This window comes from Pseudophryne corroboree, chromosome 2 (genome assembly GCF_028390025.1).
Source record: "Pseudophryne corroboree isolate aPseCor3 chromosome 2, aPseCor3.hap2, whole genome shotgun sequence".
NCBI classification, from domain to species: domain Eukaryota; kingdom Metazoa; phylum Chordata; class Amphibia; order Anura; family Myobatrachidae; genus Pseudophryne; species Pseudophryne corroboree.
In genome coordinates, this window is record NC_086445.1 from 620,691,873 (window position 1) to 620,706,275 (window position 14,403).

The following is a 14,403-nucleotide window of genomic DNA, read 5'->3' on the forward strand; positions in this document are numbered from 1 at the left end:
TCTAGGTCGACCACTATTAGTCGGCAGTAAGTAGGTCAACATGGTTTCTAGGTCGACAGGGACTCTAGGTCGACATGTACTAGATTGGCATGACAGAAGGTCGACATGAGTTTTTGCACTTTTTTGGGTGTCGTTTTCTCTGTACAGTGACCGGGATCCCCAATTAGTGCACAGTGTCCCCTCGCATGGCTTGCTTCGCTTGCCATGCTTAGGTTACCATTCCCAATTGTAGTCCACATGGATCATAAAGTATGAAAAGTCCAAAAAATAAAAAAAATGGTGAAAAACTCATGTTGACCTTTTGTCATATCGACCTAGAACATGTCAACCTAAAGTCCCTGTCAACCTAGAAACCATGTTGACCTACTTACTGTCGACCAATAGTGGTCAACCAATACAGTGTCAACCTAAGTGTGGTCAACCTAGAGACCGGATACCTATAAAAATACACAACACTCTAACACCAAACATACAATATTTAGACTCTTATCATGTGAGCTATCTGTGATAGTTTAAAATGTGTGCACCTAGTCAATAATAACTTTAATTTAATCCCTCATCTACGGAGCCCCGGATACCGGAAATGGGGCGGACGTGATATCACATACGGTATGTCCACCGTCACAATGATTTTACTTGATGTAGTACTAATTTTACATTATATACTCAGTGGTTCTCCTTATCTGCCCCCTTTTGTTTAGAACATTGCTTTTCCTGTTTATTTTGACTCCTCATTATTAACCAACTAATTACAGGAAGTGATGTAATCAATCACTTCCTAATTAGGATAAGTATATATATGTGGATTGTCCCACCAATACAATACCCCTTGATGAAGTCTGATAGGACGAAACGTGTTGGGTGATACCTGATCTATTCCATCTTCTCAAATTAAGCTATATTTATTTATTCCTCTATTTGTTTTTATGTCTCTCTGTTTTTTTAGATTTTATGTATATTTGTTTTTATGTATACATGAAGTCCTAGGCGTATTTTAACTCTGTGAAAATATATTTTTAGTGCTATGTATTTGTGAATTAAATTTTGTAACTATTCTTATATATTTTGTACTGAGTCCTCCTACTTTGTTATGACACCAATGGTCATTTAGAAGTACCTTATCCCGCACTTATACCAGTGCTCAGTTTACTTAAGGTACAGCGGACGCCCTACCATACATAGGGAGTGTCACAATAGGAGACAGTACACGTTATTTTCCTTGGTCTGATTACTAGTGTTCACAGTGGGCACTGCATCTTGGAGCTGATAGCTTTCTCTGTACAGATATTTCTTTGGTATTACTTGTTACAGCTGCCTTGAATCAGTCAGTACCATACACACAGTATGTTCAGAACCAGTGAACACAGTAATAAAAGTAGTTACCTATGTTATAAGATTTTTAATGAAAGCAATATCTCTGAAGTTACACTCACAACAGATAACCTTGATGAAATGTTTTGGAATATAGAAAGACTTTTGATTAAAGAAGTAAAAGCATGGTGGGACATTAGGGGCTTGGAGCACTATGTCAGTGTGGATAGAATACCCAGAGGACTCAGAATTCTGAAACAACCTACATTTGGAACTGAGAACCACAAATTTATGAAAGAGTGGGATAACACACTTCACAAATGCTCCATCAACCTAATGAGGTTACTCATCACGGAGAAAAAATGCATGATCTCAAACTTGGAAATAGAGATCAAAGAGACTGAAACTCAATTAGAAACATTTAAGGACAAAGAGGACTTTAAGATCAATGAGATGGTCTCAAACAAGATTCTTGAACACATCGAAGATGAGGTAATCAGGAATAAAGAAAATAAATTTACAAGGGACAAATGAGATTATGAGAATAACAGGATCAAAAGTTGGAGTCATTTTAAAAAAGGGGACCAGCAGGACCATAGAGGGAGGAGGGAATATTAGCAGTCAATACCTGAGAAAAAGAGAAAAGGAACCAGAAGTATCACAGATGACATACAAGGCAACCATCCCGTACGGACATGAACAGATTCTCAACATTACAAAGACTGAACTCTAACAACGAGGGGGATTTTTTTTATCACCAGGCACAAGTACACAAATTCGAGATACAGCAAGGAATGCCCTAAAAGAAAAAGTCACACATGCGTCACCACTAAAAAGAAGATTTGTAGAAGAAAAGGATGCCATGGAGGCAGGAGGGAAGAGTCACTACAAAAAAAGAAACCTACAGTTAAAACATCCAAAGGTATATTCAATTTATCTGGTCATACACTGACAGAATATGAAACGTCCTTACTGAACAAAGGCTTATCCTTTGCACCCACAAAGGGAATGAACAAGTTGGATGTCTTTATGGATTTGAACAAGTTTGTACGGAAACTTACCCTTAAATTACATTTTCTCAAAAAAGAAGATGCAGTGATACAAAACTACGAACAGTCCAAGTCAGGCCTGAAACCAACATCGAAATTCTATCGGCTGTAATCCAAAGGACATAATGTGGGCATTTTTTATGACCTAGTAAAGAAGGACTTATGTGATGCTGAATTTGAACCTATTAAAGAAAAAAACTTAACCAATAGAGAGATCAAGGCAATTAAAGAATTACAGGATAACAATGACTTGGTTATAAAACCGGCTGACAAAGGAGGGGGGGGGGGGCTGGTAATTATGGATCGGAAGGATTATGTCATGGAGGCAGAAAGGCTTTTAGGATATACATCTTCATATACCTTATTACCGGCGGACCCAAAAGAAATGTTTGTGGAGGAACTTACAGAAATCCTCCTAATGGGTCTTGGTCTCGAGATAATTACTAAAGTAGAATACCAGTATCTTTTAAATTCCAATCCCATTACCCACACTTTTTACTTTCTCCCGAAAGTACATAAATCTATGAAATATCCCCCAGGGAGACCTATCGTGGTGGGGATAGACTCACTGATCTCACACCTGTTGGAATATGTGGACTTGTTTTTGAGAAAATATGTGGTGGATCTACCAGCATACTTGAAAGACACCATTTTGGACCTGAATCTAATGGAACGATTAGAATGGAAAGGTACGTACAGGTGGGTCACCATAGATGTACAGTCCCTTTACATATGCATAGAACATGACAAAGGGATTGATGCATGTAAAGGATTTCTCACCAAGGACCATCTAATCATGGAGGACTACAGACTTTTTATATGTGAACTTATGAATTTTATTTTGAAACATAATTATTTTACATTTTTAGATCACTTTTATCTTCAAATTTGTGGGACTGCAATGGGCACTATTTTTGCGAAACCAGTTTTGCAAACCTTTTTATGGGACACTGGTAAAATTAATATGTTTTTACCAACTATCCCCATCAACAGAACATCATTTTTTATAAAGACTACACAGATGATATTTTAATTGTTTGGGATGATGATAATTCCAGTTTTAAAGATTTTCTAACTTATTTATCAGACAACATCATGAATCTCAGCTTCACCTTCAAAAATTATATGGAAGAAATAGAGGTCCTGGACCTAGTACTGACCCATTCAGAGAAGGAAGCTGTGACAAGAAATTTTATCAAACAGGTTGACATGAACAGTTATGTACATTTTAAAAGCAACAAAGCAACCACCTCCAACAATGGAAGAATAACATCCCTTTCTCGCAATTTAATAGAATCACACAGAATTGCAAGAACAATGAGGATCAAGACCAACAGTTGCAAGTTTACATGGAAAGGTTTAAGGAAAAAGGATACCTGCATAATCTACTAGAAGAAGCTAATATAAAGACCAAGAATATATAGAGAAAGTAACTATTAAGATACAATCCCAAGGAGACGAAAGAGGACACTGTCAAATTTATTACCAGCTACAGCAGACATGAGAATCTGATTAAAAAAGTACTTAAGAACCACTGGAACATCTAATTAATGGCCCCATTTTGAAGGACTTTCTCCCTAGGAAACCACAGTTGAGCTTTAGGAAGTCACAGAACCTCAAAGATCTTCTTGCACCCAGCATGCTAATGAATCCCGAAGCACTAACATCTATTCGAAAATTATGCTATAAGTGTAGTCGCTGTAATGTTTGTAGGTATCTGCATCCAAACAGGAAATATTTCCAGAACATAAATAACAAGAAGGAATACAAGATTAAGCAATTCATTAATTGCAGTACAACATTGGTTATTTACCTTTTGGAATGTCCATGCAAGATTAAGTATATCGGGAAAACCAAAAGACCTTTGAAACTGCATTCAAGAACATGTCAGAAATATCAGAAATATGGTCCTGACTCACGTAGTATCGAAACATTTCCAAGTATGCCATAATCGGACCCAGATGAACTCACATTTAAAGGCATCGAATTGGTCTCACTTGGCAAAAGAGGTGCAGACCTTTCTAACCTTCTCTCCAGAAGGTAGATATAGTGGATCTATGAAATAAGTACTCTCCATCCAGACGGCTTCAATGAGGGATATGAAATAGCCCCATTTTTATGAACGTAAGAAGCATATTATCTATGCCCACAACTCTGAGACCTTTCTTTTCTTTTACTTTTACTCTTACCCTGGATCTTAACTATAGCCACACCACACTGGACATGCCCTATTCCATCCAATCTTGGAAGCTAAGCAGTGTTGGGCCCGGCCAGTACAGGGATGGGAGACCACCTAGGAAGACCGGGTTCTGTGATTAAGAGATTTGGGGATATTATGTACTTATTTATATCCCCTTTTCTATGCACTTGCTTGCATTTGGATATTTTCTTCAGTTTTCATTTTCCTTATCTCTTCTTTACACTTTAAATCTGATGGAGAGCACCTACGTGTATGTATATATATATATATATATATATTTAATTTACATATATATTTTTTACATTTACACTTTTATAATTTTTTCAGCTTTTTCACTTTTTATACACCCATAAGCAAACCCACTTGAATTAAACCTAGCTGGACTGCACTGAACCTGTGTATTTTACTACCATTATGAGAAACACATAGCGATGTAAAAATGACACATAATTACCAGTAGTTTATACATACATACATACATACATACATACATACATACATACCAGGTAACAGTACATACATAAATACCTGATTATTATAATACACTAGTTACAGATTTACCGGAATCCTTGTATATGTGTACCTATATATTCATTTTTTATTCAGAAGTTCACACAAATATCTTGAAGAAACCTGTCTAATCACTTGTAAAATATGACAAATGACACCTCCTAACTACCTTTTTTTAGTTTATTTGCATGCTCCCTTATGGGGATTAACCGGTCATTGAGATTCTATATAGACAGGATGAATATCTCTCTAAAGATGGCCGCCGGGATCCCAATCTACAAAAAGAACTGTCCTCTGTTAAAGGACTCCTCTAAGATGGCCACTGCATAAACAGTACATTGAAACATAGCGCTCTAACACAAGGAAATCCCCTGGTCCCGCTGTCTGGAGCGGGTGCATGTGCAGAACGGAGCTCCGGATACCGGAAATGGGGGGGGGGGGAGACGGACGTGACGTCACACGGCAACAATGAGTTTACTTGATTTAAACACTGTGTAGAACTAATTTTACATTATATGCTCAACGGTTCTCCTCCTTATCTGCCACCTTTTGTATAGAACATTGCTTTCCCTGTTTATTCTGACTCCTCATTATTAACCAACTAATGACAGGAAGTGATGTAATCAATCACTTCCTAATTAGGATATGTATATATATTTGGTTGGTCCCACTAATACAATACCCCTTGATGAAGTCCGATAGGACGAAATGCGTTGGGTGATACCTGATCTAACCCATCTTCTCAAGTTAAGCTATATTTGTTTATTCCTCTATTTGTTTTTATTTCTCTCTGTTTTTTAGATTGTATGTATATTTCTTTTTATGTATACATGAAGTCCTAGGCTTATTTTATCTATGTGAAAATATATATTTTTAGTGCTATGTATTTGTGAATTACATTTTGTAACTATTCTTATCTATTTTGTACTGAGTCCTCCTACTTTGTTAGGACACCAATGGTAACTTAGAAGTACCTTATCCCTCTTTTTCTCTAAATGGAGATAACCTCAGTTGGCAATTACAGAGGTCAAACGTTTCCTGTAATTCTTGACCAGGTTTGCACACACTGTAGCAGGTATTTAGGCCCACTCTTCCATGCAGATCTTCTCTAGATCTGTCATGGTTTGGGGCTGTCGCCGGGCAACACGGACTTTCAACTCACTCCACAGATTTTCTATTGGGTTGAGGTCTGGAGACTGGCTAGGCCACTCCAGGACCTTGAAATGCTTCTTACGGAGCCACTCCTTAGTTGCCCGGCCAGTGTGTCTGGGGTCATTGTCATGCAGGAAGACCCAGCCACTTGCCATCTTCAATGCTCTTAGTCAGGGAAGGAGATTTTTGCCCAAAACCTGACAATACATGGCCCCATTCATCCTCTCCTTAATATGGATCAGTCGTCCTGTCCCCTTTGCAGAAAAGCAGCCCCAAAGCATGATGTTTACACCCCCATGCTTCACAGTGGGTATGGTGTTCTTGGGATGCCATTCATCATTCTTCTCTCTCCAAACACAGTGAGTGGAGTTTATACCAAAAAGTTTGATTTTGCTCTCATATGACCACATTACATTCTCCCAATCCTCCTCTGGATCATCCAGATGGTCACTGGCAAACATTAGATGGACCTGGACATGTGCTGGCTTAAGCAGGAGGACCTTTTGGGTGCTGCATGATTTCAATCCATGACGACATAGTGTGTTACTAATGGTAAACTTTGTGACTACGGTCCCAGCTCTCTTGAGGTCATTGACCAGGTCCCCCTGTGTAGTTTTGGGCTGATTCCTCACCGTTCTCAAGATCATTGATACCCCACGAGGTAAGATCTTGCACGGAGCCCCAGGTCAAGGGAGATTATCAGTGATCTTGTATTTCTTCCATTTTTTAATAATTGCCCCAACAGTTGATCTCTTCTCACCAAGTTGCTTGCCTATTGTTGAGTAGCTCATCCCAGCCTTGTGCAGCTCTACAATTTTGTCCCTGGTGTCCTCAGACAGCTCTCTGGTCTTGGCCATGGTGGAGAGGTGCAGTCTGACTGTTTGAGGGTGTGGACAGGTGTCTTTTATACAGTCTAACCAGTTCAAACAGGTGCCATTAATACAGGTAACGAGTGGAGGATAGAAGAGCTTCTTAAAGAAGAAGTAACAGGTCTGTGAGAGCCAGAAATCTTGCTGCTTGGTAGGTGTCCAAATATTTATTTTCCACAAGAATATACAAGTAAATTGTTTCAAAATCATACAATGTGGTTTCCTGTTTTTTTTCAGATTCTGTCTCTCACAGTTGAAGTGTATCTATGATGGAAATTACAGACCTCTCTCATCTTTTTAAGTGGGTCAACTTGCACAATCGGTTGCTGTCCAAATACTTTTTTGCCCCACTGTATATATGTGAAATTGCAGTGAAAAAATATACTCTTAAGATATGGATCAATTTGTAAGAAAGACACAGCGTATAAGTTAAACCTAGAATCCAGCACCTTTGCTAAAATGTAGTGATCAGATTTCTAGATGTTTGCATCCCGTGAATCCTGGTGAAGCGAAAAAAGGACTTGATCTAAAAGTCCGGCACACTTTGCGGCTTTGCTTTGTTTAATCTTCTCCTTCAATTTCTCCAGCTGATTTTCTATAAGCCTATTCAGGGGAATCGTCTTACTCAAGGTAGCAGTATCAGCACTCACTTCACAGGTGGCTGCTTCAAAAGGTTTGAGTACCTTGCACAAGTAAGTACTTTGTACTGTCCTGGACTAAGGTAAATCCCACCTTCTCTACTAAAGTCATGGCTTGTTTTATAGCTATGGATGGCTTTTTGCTGTTCTTCCATCCACTGAAGCATATAAAGGATGAAGTTCCACCTTGTTACCACCTCTTACTTCAGTTAATGGCAGGGCAAATTAAACTGTTCTTGCAGCTGCTTCAATCTCCTGCAATATGTTGCTGATGCTGAAAATGCCTCCAAATATTTTGGGCCACAGACACCACCTCATGCATGCCCATGTCATTTTTTAAAAAGCTCTGCACCACTAAGTTGATTGTGTGAGCAAAATAGGGGATGTGTTGGAATTCACCCAGCTGTAATGGTTTCATAATATTTGTGGCATTATCAGATATCACAAATGCTGAGGAGAGTCCAAGTGGAGTAAGCCATGTTTCTATAACATCCCTAAGTTTTTCTGAATGGTTGTTAGGGGTATGCCTCTGTTTAAATCCAGTGATACTGGTAGCTTGCCTGTAAATGAGCTGGTGTTGTTTGTTAGATACTGCTTCTGCTTCTGCTGAAGGCAATTCACCCACCCAGTGGGCTCTCAAAGTCATGTAATCTTTAGTTTGCCCACTATAGCTTGTCCACATATCTGTGGTTAAGTGGACATTTGGGTACAATGGCATTTGTAGACCAATAATTATTATTATTATTATTATTATTATTATTATTATTATTATTATTATTATTATTATTATTGACATTCTGGTACAGCTGCGGAATGGCTTTTTGGCTAAAATGGAACCGAGATGGAATTTAGTACCGGGGACATATGATTTTAGTTAACTGTGTAAAACAGACTGCATTAATGGTGGATATTGGAAACAGATCTAATACTAGCAAACCTGTGATGGCATCAGTGAACTGCTGTGTGACTGGATGACAGCTGTCATACTTACTTCCCCTTGCAAAGGATTGTTTCACAGTCAATTGATTTTTTACAATGCTACTAGTACTTTTCTTGGTCCACTTTTGGGATAAAGTACCACCCCCAACAGCAGCAGGCCAAGCGCTCAAGGATTCTTCAGAGGAATCCTAGAATGGGGAGTAATCACCTAGCTTAAACAAAGTGGATAAAGGACTACCTCTGATGATTACTGAGGATATTGAGGATGAAGGTGTTTCCTGTGGAGATTGCAGGTGCTGAAATATAGTTGAGAGAAGGGAGTTAGCTGATGCTTGACTGCTTGTTATTTTTTTAGCACCAGCTTTTGATGTTATCAATAACATGCCATGAGCTCGCTGCAAATGATGTAACAGGGTGGAGGTTCCTAGATGTTTAACATCCCTACCTCTACTAACTGTGGTTCCACAAAGGCTACAGATGGCTTGATAAATGTCAGAATTTATGTAAAAATAATTCCACACATGCAAGGTGGATTTGTTGGTCGTATGCCCAGGCATGATAATGGTAATTTTCTTATCATGACCAAGAGCTGCTTCCACTGGTGCCTGACTTACAAAAAAACATCCTCAACATCCTCATTAGCATAAGCATCAGCTACACAAATATCCAGAGGGAGGAGAAATGGTGGAAGGTGGCTTCTCTATGAGTACAGAATCTCTAGGTGGACATAACACAACCTAAACAGTGTACAGTGCAGTGGGCCCCTACAGTCACTATACTGCACAGTGCACAGCCACAATTAGTCTGGAGTCTCTGGATGGACACATAGCTTAAACAGTAGAGTACAGTGCAGCGTGCCCTTATATACAGTCACTATTTTCTGCACAGCCACAATTAGTCTGGAGTCTCTGGATGGACACACCACAGCCTAAAACAGCAAAGTATAGCGCAGCATTCATCAGCGTGCATTGAGTGAAATGGCGCTGAGTCCTGACCTTATATGGAGTCCAAGTCCCGCAAGAATCCAACACTGGGAAGATTACGTTTGGCATTGATGTGGAATCTGAGTCTGGTGGGACATCTGAGCCTCCGCTTGGGTGGACTCTGATTACCAATGTTTGGAGCGGAGCGGATTTCAAGCAATCCGAACCACTCATTTCTACTCATTATGCACTGTAAAAGTTTTTTAGACTTTTATGTTCTGGTTCACCTCCTACCTTTGAATGCTTGTTTAAGTGTGTCTATTACTGACATTTCTTCCCTTCCACTTTCTTTATTTGTTGAGGTCCCTCAAGACTCTGTTTTCTGCCCTCTGCTTTTCTCTCTTTACTGTATCTCTTCAGTGAACTAGAATGTTTCCTTATTCTCCACTGCCACCTCTATACAGTAGACCTACACAATCAACCTCTCCTTCTCTGACATGTTTCCTATCCTATCTGCCATATACAACTGATTGTCCCAATGCTACCTAAAGTTAAACATATTGAAATTGAAGCTCCTCATTTTCCTGCCTCCTAAGGCTATTATTAAATGTAAAATCAGATTATGCCTTTTTCTCACTCAGAACATTACCTAAACCCCTATCCAGTCTATCATTTAATCCTGTCTTGGCTACTGCATCCACCAGCTATCTGTATTCCCGCATTTGTTTTTACCATCAGTCCCAAATGCTATGTCAAGGCTGTTCTTCCTTTCTCCACTCCATATCAATTCCACCACTGTGCAATCCCTACTCTGGCCCCTTATAACCTCTAGAGCTAAATACATGGTAACCAACTTGACAGTCAAAGCTCACACTAATTCATCCACTTCATAATTATCTGGCCTCATCATTAGATACACCTTCTTCTATCACTCACTCAATCTGACCTATATCTCTCCTCCTTTGTGATAACAACCTGTTGCAATTATCTCAAAGACTTCTACTCTTCTCCAACTATAGAACTTCTAACAATACCTTACCAGATTCTCCAATAAGCATTTTCAAGTGCTATCTCAAAATCTACATCATCATTATAACCTTTGTGAGCCCGACATGATTGTGATCCCTCTGCATGTTAGACTGCTGCAGTTCCAGGTACTTCTATTTCCCACTAGCTCCTTCTGTTTCTAAGATTTTTATTTTTGTATGAATAACTGTGAGAAGGGCCTGCTCACAAGCTTACAATCTAGAGGGAAATAGTTACTGACATACAAGGATAATTGCTACAGTAGATATTGCATATTGGTCCAGCCAGATTGCAGAGGTTCATGGTATGCCGTATGAGCCTTTCACACAGGAATGTTAGCCTAGGCTCAGCATGATGTAAAACTGAAGAAAATAAAAACATGTAAAGTTGCATGTGAACTGTATAGAGGGAATTCTTGAAGGTTTGGAGACTAGAGGAAAGTCTTAATGTGCATGAGAGACCATTCCACAAAGTGGGTGCATCATGAAAAACATCCTATAACCATGAATGGGATCAGGTAATGAGTATAGATAAGAGATATAGAGCTTGTGTTGATCAGAGAGGTGGAGCTGGAAGATATTTTGAGATAAGCAAAGAGATGTATGTTGGTGTAGTTTGGTTAATTACTTTATGTATAAGTAAAAGTATGAATATTTAATACGGTAGGACACAGGTAACCAATGGATGGATTGAGAGAGCAGAATAGCAACTGATGAATGAGTTGCAAGAAATATCAGCCTTGCAGCAAGTGGTGGGTTTTATCTGGCCGATTACAGGACTGCTGCACAGGTAGCACCCCTGCCAGATTCACAGCTGCATTTAAAAAGGATTATAGTGGTGAAAATCTAGACGTCTATTGCAATAATCAATGTGGGAGATAATTAGTGCATGAATTAGAGTTTTTGCAGTGTCTTGTGTAAGATATGTGCATATTCTACATATGTTTTTAACAGGATTTGCAGAGTTTGTTAGAGTTTCAGTTGGCCTATAATCAAAAATGAAAGAGAGAAATGACAATGCATACATTTGCTAAAGTAAACTACATTACTATTCACAATTTTTCTGAATTTTGGCAAATCATGATAGATAGAATGTCTGGGGTTTCCTGCACATTCCCTAAAAGCTGAAAAGCATCTGTAGCACTGAGTTTTGTAGATCGCAAATTTTGAAAACTCATTTGACTAATTTTATTATCCAATCATGCTACAATAAAAAAACAAAAATACACAATATATTCTTTATACTTTTATTCTGCTTTATTCTCTTGCAAGTTATGATGGACGTTACACTGTAGATTTTTTAAGTAGTTCTCACCAGTGATTTGTTTAATTAAGTATTCATGTGGATAATTTTATATTTGTTAAATAAGTATGTTAGTCATAAAAAGGTTGAATGAGCACAAGTCAGTCATTCTAACTTTAGAGCTTAAGTTCTCAGGTAAATCAGACACTGAAGACAGGATAGACATTGTAGATAAGGAAGGAAGAAAAGATAAAGAAGAAACATTGGTTCTTGAGATGAGATGGATGGCACTCTGTGAAATTAAGGATTCAGCTATTAAACTGGCACATGTTTAAGGAGCTTTAAATTGGAACTAACACAGGGTCATTTACGAATGGCAGTGCTAATGTGATTGCCTATGTGTCTATAATTGCACCTACTGTACCTATCTCTTATTGCACACGGCAAGCCTATTTTGCTCATTATTTTTGCTAGTCATTTTTGACATTTTATTCATTAACTAAAGAAGAATAAGGGAATACTGTAGTATCACTTTTATTGTGTGTTTGGGTAATGATGCTGATTTAAATGCAATTGTGCCCAAAATCACACACCTATAAAAAGTTGGAAATAAAGTAATATACAGGCTTACATTAGGCTATACAAAGAAAAAATAGACATGGCGGAAAACAGTGAATCAGTATAGGCACCCACAACAAACTCTAAATTAAATCCCAGCTGCCAACCTTGCATGAGAGGATTGCAAAACTTCTCCCAAGACAGTAGAACAAACAATATATAAAGGTGGTGCTTCTTTTGAGGTGGCGTTTCTCTTGAAGTCACTTCTATACTTTGTTTGTGTTACGGTAGGCTATGACACTTACAGTCTTACAACCATATTTTTAAACATTTGTTTTCCTTGCAAAAATATATGTTAGACTTAAATTTCAAACCTCTATGATACAACAGAAGCAACTCTCAATCTCATGTATGAAAAAAAAAAATTGCTAAAACACATATACACACACAAAGTTAATATAGACACCAAGGAAATGATGAAAGCATCTATCAGCAGCAGCTGTGCATAAGCAATCAGGTCACGATTGCTGGCATCCTTCATTATCATTATCTATTTCAGGATTATCTGATGTACATTAAAATGACATTTTCCTCCCCCATATCCACTCTACAAGTGGTTGTCAGTGTCAAAAACCTGCAAATCCTCACATCCACATGTGGGTCCAGATGGTTCCTGAGCATACAATATGCAGAGTGAATTTGCATATTTTAATCTCTCCCTCTGTAACAACTTCTTGGGAGGTATATTTACTAAAGTTTGATTTTGAGATCATTTCAAAATCAACTGAAATCGATTCTATTTGATTTTGTAAATCCCTTTAAAAATCCCACATTTACTAATAATTGATTTTGCATTTAATTTTCACATCAAATTCGATGTGGATTCATGTTTGGAAGGGATTTAGAGTTGAATTTATGAAATTCCTTCCAAAATTGAACCTCAAATCCCCATTAAAATCCACAGCAAAATTGAATGCAGAATCGAACATAACTTCCTCATTGCTTCCTAGTGTTTCAAATGTATCATATGCACACTAATTACAGGGGAAGCTCTCTCTTTACATTGTTTTAAACATGAAAACCTAAGTGATGTTTTTTATTTTAAATACTTACAGCTGAAATATTTGGAAATAAATTTAGCCTTAATCTGCCTTTCAGCCTGCCTTCCACTTTCTGTGCTCTCATAGTCAGTTGTTGTTAAAAAAACACCTCTGCCTGCTCCTTGTCTATTGCATAATCTGTCTGACTGGTTTCTTTAATGTGCAATTATGCAATAGACGGCAGCAGAGCATAATATCGAACACTTTTGACACATGATATAATAATATGCCTCCCGAATAATTTTTTGAAAATAAACCAAAGATGCATTCTGTTATGGATTGGGGGCTATATGTGCCTCTTTATACTTATGCTCAGCATAAGTTTGTGGATTTGACAATTAAGTCATAAGCCAGGAACAACAGCCATAGCCAAAATAACCTTTTTTTAATGGAAGGGGAACAAAATAGAACAATATAGTAACAATTACTTTTAGCTGCTTTATTAGCATATACTGGTATCTTACACAACAACCATCCCTCTGTCATTTGTCCCACAAGAATTTTTGCAGACAGGGATGAATTGCTGAGGATGTAGGCATCATGGGGCGAACCAGGATTCCAAGTTACAACACTTATGATTTTAAAATTCATTATATCATGCAGCCAAATTGCCAAATATTGTGCTCTAGTGCTATCTATTGCACATTCATGGAATAAAAGAGGAGAAAAAAGCACTCAAAAAAAGATTGCTAAAAGGACTCTTGGGTGGTAGAGAACTCTTGTGGTAGTATGGGGATCAGTAAAAGTAATATTTTACTTTTACTGTTTATTATTATAAAAGCCTTGAAGAGGCATGAAGGTTAATCCCATATAAGGGGAACCAAAGTTCTATATGTAGGCAAAATATTGACAAATAACAATACAACACATATACATAAAATAGACT

General features: G+C 38.0%; 1 pseudogene; it reads left to right on the plus strand.

The window, feature by feature from the left end:
* The first annotated feature begins 4,559 nt into the window (after nt 1-4,559).
* On the plus strand, nt 4,560-4,678 carry LOC135051569 (5S ribosomal RNA; annotated as a pseudogene).
* Nucleotides 4,679-14,403: the final 9,725 nt, after the last annotated feature.